The sequence below is a fragment of the Salvelinus fontinalis genome, chromosome 35, assembly GCF_029448725.1.
Source record: "Salvelinus fontinalis isolate EN_2023a chromosome 35, ASM2944872v1, whole genome shotgun sequence".
NCBI classification, from domain to species: Eukaryota; Metazoa; Chordata; class Actinopteri; order Salmoniformes; family Salmonidae; genus Salvelinus; species Salvelinus fontinalis.
In genome coordinates, this window is record NC_074699.1 from 3463051 (window position 1) to 3483687 (window position 20637).

The following is a 20637-nucleotide window of genomic DNA, read 5'->3' on the forward strand; positions in this document are numbered from 1 at the left end:
GACTGCTGTACTTCACAAAATAGATGGCATCATGAGGCAGGAAAATTATGTGGATATATTGAAACAACATCTCAAGACATCAGTCAGGAAGTTAAAGCTTGGTCACAAATGGGTCTTCCAAATGGACAATGACCCGAGGCATACTTCCAAAGTTGTGTCAAAATGGCTCAAGGACAATAAAGTCAAGGTATTGGAGTGGCCATCAGAAAGCCCTGACCTCAATCCCATAGATAATTTGTGGACAGAACTGAAAAAGTGTGTGCGAGCAAGGAGGCCTAAAAACCTGACTCAGTTACACCAGCTCTGTCAAGGGGAATGGGCCAAAATTCACCCAACTTATTGTGGGTGTCACGAACGTCGTCAGGGAAATGACCGGACCAAGGTGCAGCGTGGTGAGCGTACATTTATTTTCGTTTTATAAATGTCGCCAACAAAAACAAGAAACAACAAAAATGAACGTGAAGCTGACTAGGGCTATACAGGCTGCTAACACAGACAACTACCCACAACTAAGGTGGAAAAACAGGCTGCCTAAGTATGATTCCCAATCAGAGACAACGATAGACAGCTGTCCCTGATTGAGAACCATACCCGGCCAAATCATAGAAATAAAGAAACTAGAATGCCCACCCTAGACTCCGGCCGCAAAACCTGACTCTATAGGGGAGGGTTTACTTCGGTGGTGGACATCTACTTCGGTGGCGGCTCCGGTGCGGGACACAGACCCCGCTCCACCACTGGCTCCCCCCACTTTGGTGGCGCCTCTGGACTGGGGACCCTCGCTGCAGACCCCGGACTGGGAACCCTCGCTGCAGGCCCCGGACTGGGAACCCTCGCTGCAGGCCCCGGACTGAGGACCCTCGCTGCAGGCCCCGGACTGGGGACCCTCGCTGGCGGCTCCGGACTGGGGACCGTCGCTGAAGGCTCCGGACTGGAGACCGTCGCTGGAAGCTCCGGACTGGAGACCGTTGCTGCAGGCTCCGGACCGCAGATCAATACTGGAGGCTTCGTGCCATGGATCCTCATTGCAGGCTCCGGGCCATGGACCATCACTGGAGGCTTCGTGCCATGGTTCACCACTGGAGGCTTCGTGCCATGGTTCACCACTGGAGGCTTCGTGCCATGGATCACCACTGGAGGCTTCGTGCCATGGACCATCACTGGAGGCTTCGTGCCATGGATCATCACTGGAGGCTTCGTGCCATGAATCATCACTGGAGGCTTCGTGCCATGGATCATCACTGGAGTGAGGAGAAGTATGGACAGCCTGGTGCGTGGAGCTGCCACAGGGCTTACCAGGCTGGGGAGACGGACAGGAGGCCTGGTTCTGGGAGCAGGCACAGGACTCACCAGGCTGGGGAGACATACTGGAGGCCTGGTTCTTGGAGCAGGCACCGGATGCACTGGGCCGTGGAGGTGCAGTGGAGGACTCGAGCATAGAGCCTGCACAACCCGTCCTGGCTGGATTGTTACCTTCGCCCGACAAAAGCGGGGCGCTGGCACAGGACACACTGGGCTGTGCAGACGCACCGGAGACACAGTGCGCAGAGCCAGCGCAGGATATCCTGGGCCATAGAGACGCACTGGCGGCACCATCCGTCCTGGCTGGATGCCCACTCTAGCCCGACCGATGCGGGGAGCTGGAATGTAGCGCACCGGGCTGGGAACGCGCACTGGAAACACTGTGCGCTCCACCCCATAACACGGTGTTTTGGGGGGAGTGGCCTCCTGGTCTTTCGTGCCAGCCTTGACCCTGTGTAATCCTGGGCCCTTTTACTCGCTGCCTCCGCCTTCCTCGCTGCTTCCACCTGCTCCCACGGCAGGAGATCCTTTCCCGCCAGGATCTCCTCCCACGTCCAGGATCCTTTCCCATTCAGGATGTCCTTCCATGTCCAGTCCTCCTTACCACGCTGCTTGGTCCGTTTGAGTTGGGTAGTTCTGTCACGAACGTCGTCAGGGAAATGACCGGACCAAGGTGCAGCGTGGTAAGCGTACATTTCTTTTTATTTTATAAATGTCGCCAACAAAAACAAGAAACAACAAAAACGAATGTGAAGCTGACTAGGGCTATACAGGCCACTAACACAGACAACTACCCACAACTAAGGTGGAAAACAGGCTGCCTAAGTATGATTCCCAATCAGAGACAACGATAGACAGCTGTCCCTGATTGAGAACCATACCCGGCCAAAACATAGAAACAGAAAACATAGAAATAAAGAAACTAGAATGCCCACCCTAGTCACACCCTGGCCTAACCAACATAGAGAATAAAAGCCTCTCCATGGCCAGGGCGTGACAGTGGGAAGCTTGTGGAAGGCTACCCGAATTGTTTGACCCAAGTTAAGCAATTTAAAGGCAATGCTTCCAAATACTAACTGAGTGTATGTAAACTTCTGACCCACTGGGAATGTGATGAAAGAAATAAAAGCTGAAATAAATCATTCTCTCTATTATTATTCTGACATTTCACATTCTTAAAATAAAGTGGTGATCCTAACTGACCTAAGACAGGGAATTTTTACTAGGATTAAATATCAGGAAATGTGAAAAACTGAGTATAAATGTATTTGGCTAAGGTGTATGTAAACTTCTGACTTCAACTCTATGTTTTCAATGCGAGACAGTGGATACTGAACAATGTGGAGTAGGGGTTGACTGTCACTTTAAAGTCCCATAGATGCGTACGTTTCCAGCTTTCCCTTTCTTCAGAACTGTAACAATGGCCACTCACTCCAGTCCACCTTGGACAGAATCACAGAATTCTTTAAGTTCTGCAACTCCGCCTCCACTTTAGGTCGGATTGCATATGGATGGGATGGGATGGGCCTTTTGGAGTAGCCTTTTCATCTATCTTAATCCTGGCCTTCATTCTTTTCTGTTTTCTAATTCCCTTTTCGAAAACTTCCTGGGAAGTTTGTGAGCAGTTGGATAGTCTCTTAGCAGTGTCACTGGTGCTGCTGCCTAGTGATGACACATTCAGTGCAGTGCTTTGATAGTGTGCCTGTCCAGTTTAATTTTTCATTCACGTCCGTTCACATCCAAGCTGTGCTGGTCCTCCATTTTGTAGTACACACAGGTCTAGCTGCTGTATTTTGCCTTTGTAAAATGTACATTCATTTTTCCCAAATGAGTAACCTTTTCCACAGTGTGGGTTTGAGCATCACTGTTGTCTCTGTAATGGTATTTTTGAAAAGAGTCTGTTGTAATCTGTCGCTGAGATTACTGATAACCCTGACCCGGTGTCTATCTCCATTTATAAATTGACTCCTGTCAGCTCTCTGGAGTAATCTATATTACTCTGCAGTCTGTTTCTGTAATGCTATGCAGTTCAAGGCACGACAGAGCATCTTTCTATGAGTTTGTGTTGCTTCCAGTTGAGTCTGACTCACTCTCAGTCACTTTGTGTACATTTGTAGTTTTGCGTTTCTCTCTATGCAATTTCTGTTTGCTTTGTGTGTGCTTCTTGTTTGCTTCACACACTCTCTCCTGCTTGTGGCATTTCATACTGTCTTTCTCTTTAAACCAGTTGTAACGGTCATTCTCCTCCTCTTCGTCTGAAGAGGAGGAGTAGGGATTGGACCAAAGCGCAGCGTGGAATGTGGACATAATGATGTTTATTAAAGTAAAGACGAAACAGGAAAACACTTCAAACTACAAAACAAATAAACGATGTAGACAGACCTGGACTTAAGAACTTACAATATACGAAGAACGCACGAACAGGAACAGACTACATATACGAACGACAAACGAAACAGTCCCGTGTGGTGCAACATACACAGACACGGAAGACAAACACCCACAGAAACCACGTGAATCACAGGCTGCCTAAGTATGATTCTCAATCAGGGACAACGATTGACAGCTGTCTCTGATTGAGAATCATACCCGGCCGAACACAAACAACCCAACATAGAAAATAACACCGACAACCCACCCCAACCCACGCCCTGACCAACTAAATAAACACAAGAAAAAGGAAAAACAGGTCAGGAACGTGACATAACCCCCCCTTAAGGTGCGAACTCCGGGCGCACCAGCATAAAGTCTAGGGGAGGGTCTGGGTGGGCGTCTGTCCACGGTGGCGGCTCTAGCTCTGGTCGTGGTCCCCACCCCACCATAGTCAAACCCCGCTTCCTTGGCCTCCTCCCAATGACCACCCTCCATGTCAATCCCACTCTACCAGAGGGCAGCACCGGACTGAGGGGCAGCACCGGACTGAGGGGCAGCACCGGACTGAGGGGCGGATCCTGGCTGGCTGGCTCTGGCGGATCCTGACTGGCTCTGGCGGATCCTGGCTGGCTGGCTCTGGCGGATCCTGGCTGGCTGGCTCTGGGAGCTCCTGGCTGGCTGGCTCTGGCAGCTCCTGGCTGGCTGGCTCTGGCAGCTCCTGGCTGGACGGCTCTGGCAGCTCCTGGCTGGACGGCTCTGGCAGCTCCTGGCTGGACGGCTCTGGCAGCTCCTGGCTGGACGGCTCTGGCAGCTCCTGGCTGGACGGCTCTGGCAGCTCCTGGCTGGACGGCTCTGGCTGGTCCTGGCTGGACGGCTCTGGCTGGTCCTGGCTGGACGGCTCTGGCTGGTCCTGGCTGGACGGCTCTGAAGGCTAAAGTCCATGGAGAATAAGAGCACCTCCTCCCAGCTGCCCACTGCACTGAGGCTAGGAAACTGTCACCACCGATAAAACCACTATAATTGAGAATTTCAATAAGCATTTTTCTACGACTGGCCATGCTTTCCACCTGGCTACCCCTACCCCGGTCAACTGCCCGGCACCCCCCACAGCAACTCGCCCAAGCCTCCCCCATTTCTCCTTCACCCAAATCCAGATACCCGATGTTCTGAAAGAGCTGCAAAATCTGGACCCCTACAAATCAGCCGGGCTAGACAATCTGGACCCTCACTGTCTAAAATTATCTGCCGAAATTGTTGCAACCTCTTATTCAACCTGTTCAACCTCTCTTTCGTATCGTCTGAGATTCCCAAAGATTGGAAAGCTGCCGTGATCATCCCCCTCTTCAAAGGGGGAGACACCAAACTGCTACAGACCTATATCTATCCTACCCTGCCTTTCTAAGGTCTGAGAGAGCCAAGTTAACAAACAGATTACCGAGCATTTAGAATCCCACCGTACCTTCTCCGCTATGCAATCTGGGTTCAGAGCAGGTCCTAAATTATATTATAACCGCCATCGATAAGAGACATTACTGTGCAGCCGTATTCATCGACCTGGCCAAGGCTTTCGACTCAGTCAATCACCACATTCTTATCATGCAGACTAAACAGCCTTGGTTTTTCAAATGACTGCCTCGCCTGGTTCAGCGACTACTTCTCTGATAGAGTTCAGTGTGTCAAATCGGAGGGCCTGTTGTCTGGACCTCTGGCAGTCTCTATTGGGATGCCACAGGGTTAAATTCTCGGGCCGACTCTATTCTCTGTATACATCAATGATGTCACTCTTGCTGCTTGTGATTCTCTGATCCACCTCTACGTAGACGACACCATTCTGTATACTTCTGGCCCTTCTTTGGACACTGTGTTAACTAACCTCCAGACGAGCTTCAATGCCATACAACTCTCCTTCCGTTGCCTCCAACGCGCTTAAATGCAAGTAAAACGAAATGCATGCTCTTCAACCGATCGTTGCCCGCACCTGCCCACCCGTACAGCGTCACTACTCTGGACGGTTCTGACTTAGAATATGTGGACACCTACAAATACCTAGGTGTCTGGCTAGACTGTAAACTCTCCTTTAGACTCACATTAAGCATCTCCAATCCAAAATGAAATCTAGAATCGGCTTCCTATTTCGCAACAAAGCATCCTTCACTTATGCTGCCAAACATACCCATTTACAAAATAGCCTCCAACACTCTACTCAACAAATTGGATGCAGTCTATCACAGTGCCATCCATTTTGTCACCAAAGCCCCATATACTACCCACCATTGCGACCTGTACACTCTCGTTGGCTGGCCCTCGCTTCATATTCGTCGCCAAACCCACTGGCTCCAGGTCATCTACAAGTCTCTGCTAGATAAAACCCCGCCTTATCTCAACTCACTGATCACCATAGCAGCACCCACCCGTAGCACGCGCTCCAGCAGGTATAACTCACTAGTCACCCCCAAAGCCAATTCCTCCTTTGGACGCCTTTCCTTCCAGTTCTCTGCTGCCAATGACTGGAACGAACTGCAAAAATCACTGAAGTTTGAGACTCATATCTCCCTCACTAGCTTTAAGCACCAGCTGTCAGAGCAGCTCACAAATAACTGCACCTGTACATAGCCCATCTGTAAATAGCCCATCCAACTACCTCATCCCCATAGTGTATTTATTTATTTATCTTGCTCCTTTGCACCCCAGTATCTTTACTTGCACATTCATCTTCTGCACTTCAATCACTCCAGTGTTTAATTTCTATATTGTATTTACTTCGCCACCATAGACTATTTATTGCCTTACCTCATTTGCACACACTGTATATAGACTTTTTCTACTGTATTATTGACTGCATGTTTGTTTTTTCCATGTGTAACTCTGTGTTGTTGTATGTGTCGAACTGCTTTGCTTTATTCTTGGCCAGGTCACAGTTGTAAATGAGAACTTGTTCTCAACTAGCCTACCTGGTTAAATAAAACATTCATTAGCTAACGTTATTTCAAAGTCCTTCTGTGCTTTTTCAATTGACTCACGCATCCCTCTTACTAGGGCCAGACCCAGATGCAGACATGGGAGGCAGATGGTTTGACATATTTATTAGTTCCAAAAGGGGTAGGCAAAAGAATAGTCAGGGACAGGCAAAAGGTCAAAACCAGATCAGAGTCCAGGAGGTAAAGAGTAGCAGGCAGGCTTGAGGTCAGGGCAGGCAAACTGGTCAAAAAGTCGGGTACAGAGTCCAGAAAACAGGCTTGGGTCAGAACCTGGGAGGACTAGCAAAAGAGAATAGAAAAAGCAGGAGCACGGGAAAAACACGCTGGTTGACTTGAAACAGACAAGACGAACTGGCACAGAGAGACAGTAAACACAGGGATAAATACACTGGGGAAAATATCCGACACCTGGAGGAGGCGGAGACAATCACAAGGACAGGTGAAACAGATCAGAGCGTGACAGACGGAGCATTCTGACAGTGCATGCATCCTTTCGACATCTCACTCCTCTCGACTTTTCTGTCCTCTCCTCCAAGTGTTGCTGTAATCTTAGACCAGGATGGCACATTGGTAAAATGCAGGTTCAATCTCGTCACCAATTTGTCATGTTTGTACCCACATAAACACAACTAAATAAAACAAGACTCGGAGTCAGAGGTGTATTTTGATGCAGCCATGTAATTCTTGCTTCAATGACACACAAAACAATAGATCAATACGCACACTACAATAGGCGCGACCTAATATAAACACAACATGTCATTTGTTGGTCCCATGTTTCCTGAGCTGAAATAAAAGATCTCGGAAATGTTTCATAAACACAAAAAGCTTATTTCGTTCCAATTTTGTGCACAAATTTGTTTTACGTCCCTGTTAGTGAACTTTATCTTGGCAATCCATCCCTTGACAGGTGTGGCATATCAAGAATATGATTAAACCGCATGATCATTACACAGGTGCACCTTGTGCTGGGAACAATAAAAGGACACTCTAAAATGTGCAGTTTTGTCACACACCACAATGTCACATATGTCTCAAGTTTTGAGGAAGCGTGCAATTGGCATGCTGACTGAAAGAATGTTCACCAGAGCTGTTGCCAGAGAATTGAATGTTAATTTCTCTACCATAAACGCCTCCAACGTTGTTTGAGAGAATTTGGCAGTACGTCCAAACGTCAACCTGCTAACAGGATGCACAACTGCCACTCTTTTCGACTGGTCTTCCTCAGGCAGCTTTGTGGACGGAAGCTAACATGTCTCTAGAACACCAGGTGTGTGGCACCTTAATGAATAATGATACCACACATTTCACATATTATCGCACATATTGGAATACCAACCTCAGCGACAAACTTGTGTACTCTGTACTCAAATTGGACATATCCACACTAAAAAATGATTGATGTCATCCCAACTCCTACAGGACATGTCATATATATTATTTTTTTATTTAACATTTATTTATCTAGGCAAGTCAGTTTTAAGAACAAATTCTTATTTACAATGACAGCCTACCAAAAGGCCTCCTATGGGGACAGGGGGCTGGGATTTAAAAAAAATACAAATAAAAACAATATATAGGACAAAACACACATCACAACAAGAGAGAAACAACACTACATAAAGAGAGACCAAAGACAACAACATAACAAGGCAGTAAAACATGACAACACAGCATGGTAGCAAACAACATGATAACAACATGGTAGCAACACAACATGGTAGCAGCACAACATGGTAGCAGCACAAAAACATAGTACAAACATTATTGGGCAAAGTCAACAGCCCAAAGGTCAAGAAGGTAGAGACAACAATACATCATACAAAACAGCCACAACTGTCAGTAAGAGTGTCCATGATTAAGTCTTTGAATGAAGAGATTGAGATAAAACTGTCCAGTTTGAGTGTTTGTTGCAGCTCGTTCCAGTCTCTAGCTGCAGCGAACTGAAAAGACTAGCAACCCAGGGATGTGTGTGCTTTGCGGTCCTTTTAACAGAATGTGAATTGCAGAACGGGTGTCGTATGTGGAGTAAATATCTCAGATAGGGGGGAGTGAGGCCAAAGAGGGTTTTATAAATAAGCATCAACCAGTGAGTCTTGCGACTGGTACTACATAGATGACCAGTTTACAGAGGAGTATAGAGTGCAGTGATGTGTCCTATAAGGAGCATTGGTGGCAAATCTGATGGATGAATGGTAAAGAACATCTAGCCGCTCGAGAGCACCCATACCTGCCAATCTATAAATGATGTCTCCGTAATCTAGCATGGGTAGGATGGTCATCTTAATCAGGGTTAGTATGAGCAGATGGGTTGAAAGAGGAGCAATTACGATAGAGGAAACCTCTACCTTCTTGACCTATGTATAACTGTCCGGTGCCGACAGAGATGGCCGCCTCGCTTCGCATTCCTAGGAAACTATGCATTATTTATTTTTTTTCCGTGTTATTTCTTACATTGGTACCCCAGGTAATCTTAGGTTTTATTACATACAGTCGGGAGGAACTACTGGATATAAGAGCAACGTCAACTCACCATCATTACGACCAGGAATACGACTTTCCCGAAGCGGATCCTCTGTTTTGCACACCACGCAGGACAAAGGATTCGATCCCAGCCGGCAAACCAAAACAACGACGCCGTAAAAGGGGCAGACGAAGCGGTCTTCTGGTCAGGCTCCGGAGACGGGCACATCGCGCTCCACTCCCTAGCATACTACTCGCCAATGTCCAGTCTCTTGACAACAAGGTTGATGAAATCCGAGCAAGGGTAGCATTCCAGAGAGACATAAGAGACTGTAACGTTCTTTGCTTCACGGAAACATGGCTCACTCGAGACACGCTATCGGAGTCGGTACAGCCACCTGGTTTCTTCGCGCATCGCGCCGACAGAAACAAGCATCTTTCTGGTAAGAAGAGGGGCGGGGGGGGGGGGGGGGGTATGCCTTATGATTAACGAGACGTGGTGTGATCATAACAACATACAGGAACTCAAGTCCTTCTGTTCACCTGACTTAGAATTCCTCACAAGAAAATGCCGACCGCATTATCTACCAAGAGAATTCTCTTCGATTATAATCACAGCCACATATATTCCCCCCCAAGCAGACACATCACAACTGGAAACCACATATCCTGAGGCTGCATTCATTGTAGCTGGGGATTTTAAAAAGGCTAATCTGAAAACAAGACTCCCTAAATTCTATCAGCATATCGATTGTGCTACCAGGGCTGGTAAAACCCTAGCTCATTGTTATTCTAACTTCCGCGACGCATATAAGGCCCTCCCCCGCCCTCCTTTCGGAAAAGCTGACCACGACTCCATTTTGTTGCTCCCTGCCTATAGACACAACCGCTCGGCCAACACCAAGACGATCTGGTAGAACACCTACAGAGCAGCAAGGATCAGATGGAACTGCTCGACCAGGATGACCTGGCAGTACACCTCCAGAGCAACAAGGAGCAGGTGGAACTGCTCGACCAGGACGACCTTGCAGTACACCTCCAGAGCAGCAGGGAGCAGCGTAAGAAGGCCCGTTAGCTGGACAATGACATAATTAAAATTTTCTTGTTCAGTCAACCACTGTTAGTATTTGTGCATGTTTATTGGTGTATTGCACTTTATTTCTTGAACAAGAAACTCCCACGCTCAGGTCTGTTCAACGCTGGTCTGACCAATCTGATTCCACGCTTCAAGATTGCTTCGATCACGTGGATTGGGATATGTTCCGCATTGCGTCAAACAACAACATTGACAAATACGCTGGTTCGGTGAGCGAGTTTATTAGCAAGTGCATCGGCGATGTCGTACCCACAGCAACTATTAAAACATTCCCAAACCAGAAACCGTGGATTGATGGCCCCATTCACGCGAAACTGAAAGCGCAAACCACTGCTGTTAACCAGGGCGAGGTGACTGGAAACATGACTGAATACAAACAGTGTAGCTATTCCCTCCGCAAGGCAATCAAACAAGCTAAGCGTCAGTATGGAGACAAAGTAGAGTCGCAACACAAGATGTACAGTGGGGAGAACAAGTATTTGATACACTGCCGATTTTGCAGGTTTTCCTACTTACAATTGTACCTACGATAAAAATTACAGACCTCTACATGCTTTGTAAGTAGGAAAACCTGCAAAATCGGCAGTGTATCAAATACTTGTTCTCCCCACTGTATGTGGCAGGGTCTACAGTCAATCACGGATTACAAAAAGAAAACCAGCCCCGTCGCGGACCAGGATGTCTTGCTCCCAGACAGACTAAACAACTTCTTTGCTCGCTTTGAGGACAATACAGTGCCACTGACACGGCCCGCTACCAAAACCTGCGGACTCTCCTTCACTGCAGCCGACGTGAGTAAAACATTTCAACGTGTTAACCCTCGCAAGGCTGCAGGCCCAGACGGCATCCCCAGCCACTTCCTCAGAGCATGCGCAGACCAGCTGGCTGGTGTGCTTACGGACACATTCAATCAATCCTTATCCCAGTCTGCTGTTCCCACATGCTTCAAGAGGGCCACCATTGTTCCTGTTCCCAAGAAAGCTAAGGTAACTGAGCTAAACGACTACCGCCCTGTAGCACTCACTTCCGTTATCATGAAGTGCAATGAGAGACTAGTCAAGGACCATATCACCTCCACCCTGCCGGACACCCTAGACACACTCCAATTTGCTTAACACCCCAATAGGTCCACAGATGACGCAATCGCAACCACACTGCACACTGCCCTAACCCATCTGGACAAGAGGAATACCTATGTGAGAATGCTGTTCATCGACTACAGCTCAGCATTTAACACCATAGTACCATCCAAACTCGTCATCAAGCTCGGGACCCTGGGTCTCGACCCCGCCCTGTGCAACTGTGTACTGGACTTCATGACGGGTCGAACCCAGGTTGTGAGAGTAGGTAACAACATCTCCAACCCTCTGATCCTCAACACTGGGGCCCCACAAGGGTGCGTTCTGAGCCCTCTCCTGTACTCCCTGTTCACCCACGACTGCGTGGCCATGCACGCCTCCAACTCAATCATCAACTTTGCAGACGACACTACAGTGGTAGGCTTGATTACCAACAACAACGAGGCGGCCTAGAGGGAGGAGGTGAGGGCCCTCAGAGTGTGGTGTCAGGAAAATAACCTCACACTCAACGTCAACAAAACAAATGAGATGATCGTAGACTTCAGGAAACAGCAGAGGGAGCACCCCCCTATCCACATCGAAGGGACAGTAGTGGAGAGGGTAGTACGTTTTAAGTTCCTCAGCGTACAAATCACGGACAAACTGAATTGGTCCACCCACACAGACAGCGTGGTGAAGAAGGCTCAGTAGCGCCTCTTCAACCTCAGGAGGCTGAAGAAATTCGGCTTGCCACCAAAAGCACTCACAAACTTTTACAGATATGAATACAAAGCCGGCGAGAGGTGGTTAGAATAGGATAGGAGGCCAAAAGTCTGTGTAACCAATAGAGTCAGAATCTCGAGTGTGGGAACCACGGTTGGGTAAAGAAAGTTTCTAGTCAACAAAGTATGCAGGAGTCATGAGGCAAATAGCAAAATAGCTAACGACTTGGGGCTAGCCATTCTGAGTTCAGAGTCACTCGCCCCAACAGTGTGTGTGTGCTGGAGGCGAGCGAAAGCTCGGGAGAGAGGGGTGGGTGTGGTGGAGGTACCTGTACCAGACAGTGGGAGACAGGCCAGGGCAGACGGTGAACAGATCGCCAGTTGGAATCCAAGCAGCAGTGCAGCAGGCAATGGGAGTAGGTATATGTCACACCCACTTGGAAGAAGCTTTTATTTCTGGAGGCAGATTTCTTGTAGAAAATGCCAGTGAAAGGTCTTTGAAAAGCAGGAGGGGGCTTCAGAGGACGCTTCAAAGACTCCTGACACTTGTTGGGCCAAAAGCCCTTTTACTTCACACCTTAGTGCTAATTGAATTTGTATCTGGTCTGTCCTTTCAAGCCTGGGAGCTCAGTTCCAGGTTAGATGGTGTCCTCAGGTCTCTGTTTGTTTCCTAGAGCTGTTTGTTTCCTAGAGCACCCTCCATATAGCTTGTAAAAAGAAAACCTTGGAAGCAGTAATCTCTACGGTTATATGCGCTCGTTGTTCGCACAATCGCTAAAACTCAAACAGTTCCCCCATCCAAAAACCAACCAACCCATCAGACTGAAGAACCTCACCACCTGTGCCTCTGCGGGTGTCATCTAAACTATCCAGTGACGTGCCCTTGCCCGAAACTGTGCATTGGGAAAACCACACGCACAGATAGCCCAGATAGCATATGAACATTGCATTTTATTTTAGCATTACAAGAAATTAGCTGTAAAACTGTAACATTTTCTCTTAGCATCATGGCAAAATGTGTAGAATAGCAGGAAATTATCTTCAGGCTATCTAACTCAGGCATTTCAACATTGGCGCGCACAGCAACAGGGAGCCAGGAAGGCATGCAATAAACCAAATCCCCTACTTTAATTTAGAAATATAATTGCAACTTTGTCAAAATTGTGACTATTCTCTAAATTATGTTTCAACGTTTTTCTCAAAATAGTTTGACTTCATTCTTGAAGTTACATTTTGACTTAATTCTCAAAATGTTATCTTTATTCTCAAAGTATTTCGAGTTTTTGAAGTACTATCCATCAACCGTTTAAATTTTTTCTCTTCACTTGGCCCTAATACTTTTCTGTAGCTAAAAGACTAAAATGTAAATGTATAAAAAGGGTTGGCACTGAAAGCATTGGCCCCCTGTCTGCTGGGAATTCTTTTTTACAGTCCCACTCCACTGGTATTTAAGAATTGTTTCCCACAATACATGAAAATGAACAGTCAATTTCACTGTGTGGGTGACAAAAAAAGTTGTAATATTGAATGTTACCAAAAGCATTGAGATGCATTTCATATTCCTTATAGAGCAAGAAACTTAGTTTGTCTAAAAACGAAAGCAATCGACACTTCACTAAGCAGTTTTTTCCGCAAAATTATTGCGTGGCACGTCTAACTCATAAGTAGTCTACAGTGCAACTGAAGAAAGATTTCATAACATAAAAAACACTTCCTGTTAATATTTCATTATTGTGGCACAATGTGATAATCAGTGAAACTGACATGTTTTATTAATCAGTAGCCCACATGCTGTGTGCCTTCCTCTCCATTCCACTGCAAGCAAGTTGCTTTCCAGATCGGAAAACACCGATTTGTCACAAACAATTGCTTAGGAGACAAAATAACAGTGCTGTTTGTTTTTTTTACTGTAGAATGTTAATAGATTACCTTATTTTCATTGTAGTCTCAGCAGTTTACACATGCACAATGTTAAGTATGCTCCTGCATTGCAATCTATCACTTACTAGGCTATTACTATGGACAGTACTCAGCGACTGTAAAATAGCAGTTATTTTTTTCTCTGGTATTCAAGCCAAATGAGGAACACATTGCAGTTGGCCTTCCTCTCTACTGTACATTCATATTTTTGATATTAGCCTGTGCATGTGCACATTATGACTAGCTACAGCAGAAGTGTCACTCCGGGAACAAGACAGGCCTTTTTAGAATAGCACATTAAAGGTGCGGGGAGACATCAATAAGCTCCCTCAGAGAAGGGGTTGCTCTTCATCGTCTCACGAGAAATATGACTTTGTGACAGTGTTTTCCACTGCTTATGCAGAGAGGGAATACATTTCAGATCTCTTTGAGACAGATTCAGTCGTCCTGTAGCCGAATTCAGCATACATTTGGCAATGCTGAATAAACATTTATTGGGACTTGCACCTGAAAACGCTTGTTCAAACCCTGTTTTGAAAAGCCACAACCTCTACATTTTCTTTTAAATGTTGCATCCCCAATATTTAACCTTGAGAGAACAACTGCCGAAGAGACATGTTTCAGGACACAAATACTCTGAATGAAGTACAGTACACAACATATCCAAGCCCAATCTTATACAATAAGAACATACTGTATTGTCCTCCAACTTCTAGACGAACCTTCAATTGCATTCACTAACTGCAATCTTACCCACAGCACGTTGGCCGCAGTACATCAGTGATGTCACCCTCCCTGCGATCTGAAAGCCAACAGTAGCTCACAGAATGTCAAGTATGTCTCTTGCTCTGTTGGCAAAGATAGTTGGCTTGGAATTTGATTATGTGACGTTGTGCAGAAGGTTCTGACTTCAAGCCCCCCTTGGGGCAGAACAGAATTGTACTCTGTTACATTACGTTCATGTGTAATGGGTGTACTCAGAATTTGTTTCCAACACATGGCCATTACCCCAGCTTATGCTTTATACACCACGCAAAATAATGCATGTCACAAACCCCATGACAAACCAACACTAAATGCCTGTATCACAGACAGAGTGCATGATCCATCAAGAGAAAGTATGATAAAATGGTCCCTATATGAAGTAAACTAGGCTCTCAGAATGAAAGCAATCAGTCCCCCTGTGCTGCACGAATGTCCATCGTGAGGCAAATGATCAATGTTTACAGTGAAAAACAAATAGAAACTGAATGCAAATTAATTTCAACATTCTCGCTGTTCGGGAAGAATATTATTATTGACTCCCATTCCACTTCTGTAATTAGGTTGTATGTGATCAAATATGAACAGATATCAAACAATCACCAACAACATAAGAAAGCATTTGTACTTTCAGTATTTACAGATCTTCAACATTTACATTATTTGCCATGGCTTGAATTTCTCATCACTATAGGGCATTTCAACCACTTTACACAAATTAAAGTACGCCGTCAAAGGCTTGTCATATCGTACTAAATGTGGATCAGCAATCATTCATTTGGCAGGAGCAAGCTGCTGTTTGCTTTCACCTAGTTGTCAACAAACTTGAAAACCTAATGAAGAAAAACATTTCCCACTCTCCTGAGATTAGATACAAACTCTCCTTAGCCTCAATACTGGCTAAGGTTAGGCCTAGTTAATGAGCAGCCCCCACTGCAGCCTTCTTTAGAAGTAATTTTTGGCTGTTCCTTTTCCACCTGCTTGCAAAATCCATGATGAAACTAGCAACTGAGCACTCACACGTTCCTTGAACTCTCAATTGCGTTCAGTAATTGCGAGTCACTCTCGGTGGAAGCTTCAGGCAAAAATGAATGTCAAACACTCTACCTCCCCTGTAGGCTTGGTGAAAAGAGAGTCCTCTGCTGAACTTGCTTTGGAGACAGTCCGCTCACTCCGCTGCATATTGATTTCTCATGAGCGGTGTGAGTGACAATCCATTTTTAACAGCAGAAGCTTGTTCTGTCGTTCTTGTTTGGACCAGGTAGGGCCAGCATTCAAATACACCAAAAGTGTCTTGCCTCTTTTAGTATATTGGCACTTTTAGTATATTGGCACTTTTAGTATATTGGATCTTTTGGGATTACAATATGACCATTAGGTTTTATCAAGAGCTGATCATTTCTTGTTTATGGACCACACAAAATAAACATCTATCCTTACCCTTATCCCCCTGAACCTGAGGAAGACAGAAATGAGTGATATGCAAAAATAGAAATGAGTGATATGCAAAAACAAAATAATAAACATGAACCATTTTGTTTTTTGAGGATCAACTTGCCAGTAGCAATTGAAAAGGCATTAATTGTGTGGGGAAGAAAAAGTTGCCTGTCAACTAAGCCACATGACAATACAGCCTCAGAGGGGAAGGTAATGTGCAGAAGAACTGCTTATTGATGGAAGAAAACTGAACCTTGTGTTTGCAACTCCAACTACTGACACTATTCGTGCCCAAGGAATGTTTCATCTTAGATGTGTGTTCAAAACTGAGATACCACCCCCCCCCCCCCCCCCTTGTTTGTTCACATTGCAATTATCAGGTTTTGTTTTAATAGAGGCCTTGGACAGGTATGGAATATTCAAAACATGCCTTGAGCATCTTCCCAACCTCAGGTCCTGTCGGACATGCAGTGTTATTACCTCCGAAACCATGCAGTTGAGATCTGCCTATAACGAGGCCAAGAAGGAGTAGTGGTAGAGGAAATGCCAGAGGGACAATATTTGTTTTACCACCACTAGCCAAAAGGCAATTGTAGGTTATAATGGTCACCAGAGAAGGAAAATCCATTAAATGGCTTTTGTGGTTCATTTCGGGAGATCACTTTTTGTCGAAAACATGAGGTGTCAATACTAGAAAAGCACAAGTACTTAGCTGGAGGCGAGACTGTGGTTGCCATGTCTTTCCGCATGTTCCCTCAGGCCTGCGAGAGCCTGTGACCTCCTCGCCTTTTCTATTCACTGGTGTTTTGTTGTGGGCTGTTTGCTGTATGCATGAACAAAAACAATGGTGGAACCAGACTTGAAACCACATGGTTACAGAGTAACACTAGCCAAAGGTTAAAAGGCGCTGCCACTGCTAACCAATTACCCAATAAAACGTGATCGAGGTGGGAATGTAAATTACTAAAACAAATCTTATTATGCACACACAATTAAAACTGACATTTGTTCCTTCACTGTTACATATATTATTCGTTCAATTCACCATGAATATTTAAATACTAGTTACCACAGTCACACAGTTTCTATCTGTGTTCATAGGTTACACTCCCCTCCATATGTATTCGGACACTAAAGCAATTTTTTTTTAACTTTGCTCTATACTCGAGCATTTTGTATTTTAGATCAAATATTTCGTATGAGGTGACAGTACAGAATGTCAACTTTTATTTGAGGGTATTTTTATGGCCTGCTGGGCAAAATAAGGATATACCAAAAAAGTAGATGAAGTCCATTTGCCTTCATCACTGTATCCATCCATTCAGCCAAAGCCTTCACATTTACTGTACTTAGTGGTAAGCGAACAGTTCAGAGAGTGGGTCAAACTCAAGCCATGATTTTCTGAATAAGATATCATAGAGGGATTTTTTACACTACTAAAATGGCATAAACAGTGCAGATTATTTAATGGAAAATCTTGCATGGTTCAAATGATTCTACATCCTGAACTCACCTCAGGCATCCGCTGAACGACACACACACACACACACACACACACACACACACACACACACACACACACACACACACACACACACACACACACACACACACACACACACACACACACACACACACACACTCTCGCTCCCTCACATGGTTGCCATGGAAACAGGAACCCACAGTTCTAGCCTCCCCACAAAGTGCTGTAACCCCTCAGCAGACAAAACCTGTCCTTGTAACAAGGTTCCAGAATGCTGCATTGTCTACACACAACACATGATTGCGACATCAAACATAATTTTCAGGATGGCATTTTTAAAGTGCCAATGTCATATTTATTTTTGAAATGACATACAAAAATTGTATATTCAGTATCATGAAATTAAAGGTGTTTTTTGTTTCTTTGGGATTCAATTAAATAAACGAGTTATCTAGTTATCGGAAAGTCTGGTTGCAAGTCAATTTAACCCAACTACTTACCCTAAATTTAACTGATTGGAATAACTTGCCTAAAGTAGAAAATCTGCAATCTGATTGAATGATAACCAGTAGTAACCACAAACTTAAAGACTCATCTAACATTCCCACACCCCAATAACACTGTCACCGAGCTAGACTTGCTAGCTAGATACAGGATTTGAGTAATCTGAGACGTTTTATCTAATAAAACAGCTCAGTCTATGTGAAGTTCTAGTTCGCGACAATGCTAGCTAGCTAGATGCAGCTCGACTCAGGTGCTTATAGCTACATTACCAACTGGTTAGCTATGATTTCACATGGACAACAACAACTCGTGACTAGTTCATTTTCAGACAAATATGTTCCTGTCATGGATACTTTATCCACTGACCACCTACTTTATGAGGATTGATATGTTGTTGGAAACAGGTGGTCAAATGAGAAACTTAGGAGTATTTGACAGCACTAGCACCACTTGTGTTTTTATTTTTTCCTTTATTTAACTAGGCAAGTCAGTTAAGAACAAATTCTTATTTTCAATGACGGCCTAGGAACAGAACAGTGGGTTAACTGCCTTGTTCAGGGGCAGAATAACAGATTTGTACCTCATGGGCTACAGCCAGCTGATTATCTATGTTTATACACCATGGGAAGCAACAACAGCCGACTAGTTCATATAAATACTGTATGTTCAACTCATAGCTACTTTACCCACTGGCCACTGCATTTAGAAGGATGCTGGCTCAATGGCCAGGCCAACTAACTAATTGTGAATGCGTGATCAGCCCAAGAAGCACTGGATTACACAAATTGCAGACAATTTGCCCCACTACTGTGGCTGGCTAGCCACATACCGTACCAGTCAAAATTTGGACACACCTACTCGTTCAAGGGTTTTTCTTTTTTTAAACTATTTTCTACATTATACTGTAGAATAATAGTGAAAACTATGAAATAACACATATGGAATCTTGTAGTAACCAAAAAAGTGTTAAAGAAAAATATATTTCATATTTGAGATTCTTCAAATAGCCACCCTTTGCCTTGATGACATATTTGCACACTCTTGGCATTCTCTCAACCAGCTTCACCTGGAATGCCCTTCCAACAGTCTTGAAGGAGTTCCCACATATGCTGAGCACTTGTTGGCTGCTTTTCCATCACTCTGCGGTCCAACTCATCCCAAACCATCAATTGGGTTGAGGTTGGGTGACTGTGGAGGCCAGGTCATCTGATGCAGCACTCCATCACTCTCCTTCTTGGTCAAATAGCCCTTACACAGCCTGGAGGTGTGTTGGGTCATTGTGCTGTTGAAAAACAAATGATCGTCCCACTAAGTGCAAAGCAGATGGGATGGCGTACCACTGCAGAATGTTGTGGTAGCCATGCTGGTTAAGTGTGCCTTGAATTCTAAATAAATCACAGACAGGATTTCTAACTAAGCGCCCCCACACCATCACACCTCCTCCTCCATGCTTCATGGTGGGAACCACACGTGGGGATCACCCACTCTGCATCTCACAAAGAGACGGCGGTTGGAGAAAAAAAATCTCAAATTTGGACTCATCAGACCAAAGGACAGATTTCCACCAGTCTAATGTCCATTGCTCATGTTTCTTGGCCCAAGCAAGCCTCTTCCTAATATTGGTGTCCTTTACATTTAAGTCATTTAGCAGACGCTCTTATCCAGAGCGACTTACAAATTGGAAAATTCATACATATTCATCCTGGTCCCCCCGTGGGAATTGAACCCACAACCCTGGCGTTGCAAGCGCCATGCTCTACCAACTGAGCCACACGGGACCGTAGTAGTAGTAGTAGTAGTTTAGTAGTCTCCTCTGAACAGTTGATGGCTAGATGTGTTTGTTACTTGAACTCTGTGAAGCATTTATTATTTATTTGGGCTGCAATTTCTGAGGCTGGCAACTCTAATGAACTTATCCTCTGCAGCAGAGGTAACTCTGGGTCTTCCTTTCCTGTGGCGGTCCTCACGAGAGCCAGTTTCATCATAGCGCTGGATGGTTTTTGCGACTGCACTTGAAGAAACGTTCAAAGTTCTTGAAATGTTCCGGATTGACTGACCTAGATGTCTTAAAGTAATGATAGACTGTCATTTCTCTTTGCTTATTTGAGCTGCTCTTGCCATAATATGGACTTGGTCTTTTACCAAATAGGGCTATTGTGAGGAGCGACGCTGGAAGCAGGTACAGGGTGAACATTTAATAAACAACGGACATGAAACAGAACAGGAACAGCGTCTGGACAGGGGAAAAATAACAACATCAATTTTGACAGGGAACAAACTGAGGAGCAGACAGATATAGAGGGGGTAATCAACAAAGTAATGGAGTCCAGGTGAGTCCAATATTGTGCAGTTGCACGTAATGAAGGGCAACCTGGTGCCCTCCAACGCCAGAGAGGGAGAGCGGGAGCAGGTGTGACAGCTATCTTCTGTTTTCCACCCTACCTTGTCACAACACAACTGATTGGCTCAAATGCATTAAGAAGGAAAGAAATTCTGCAAATTAACTTTTAACAAGGCAGATGTGTTAATTGAAATGCAT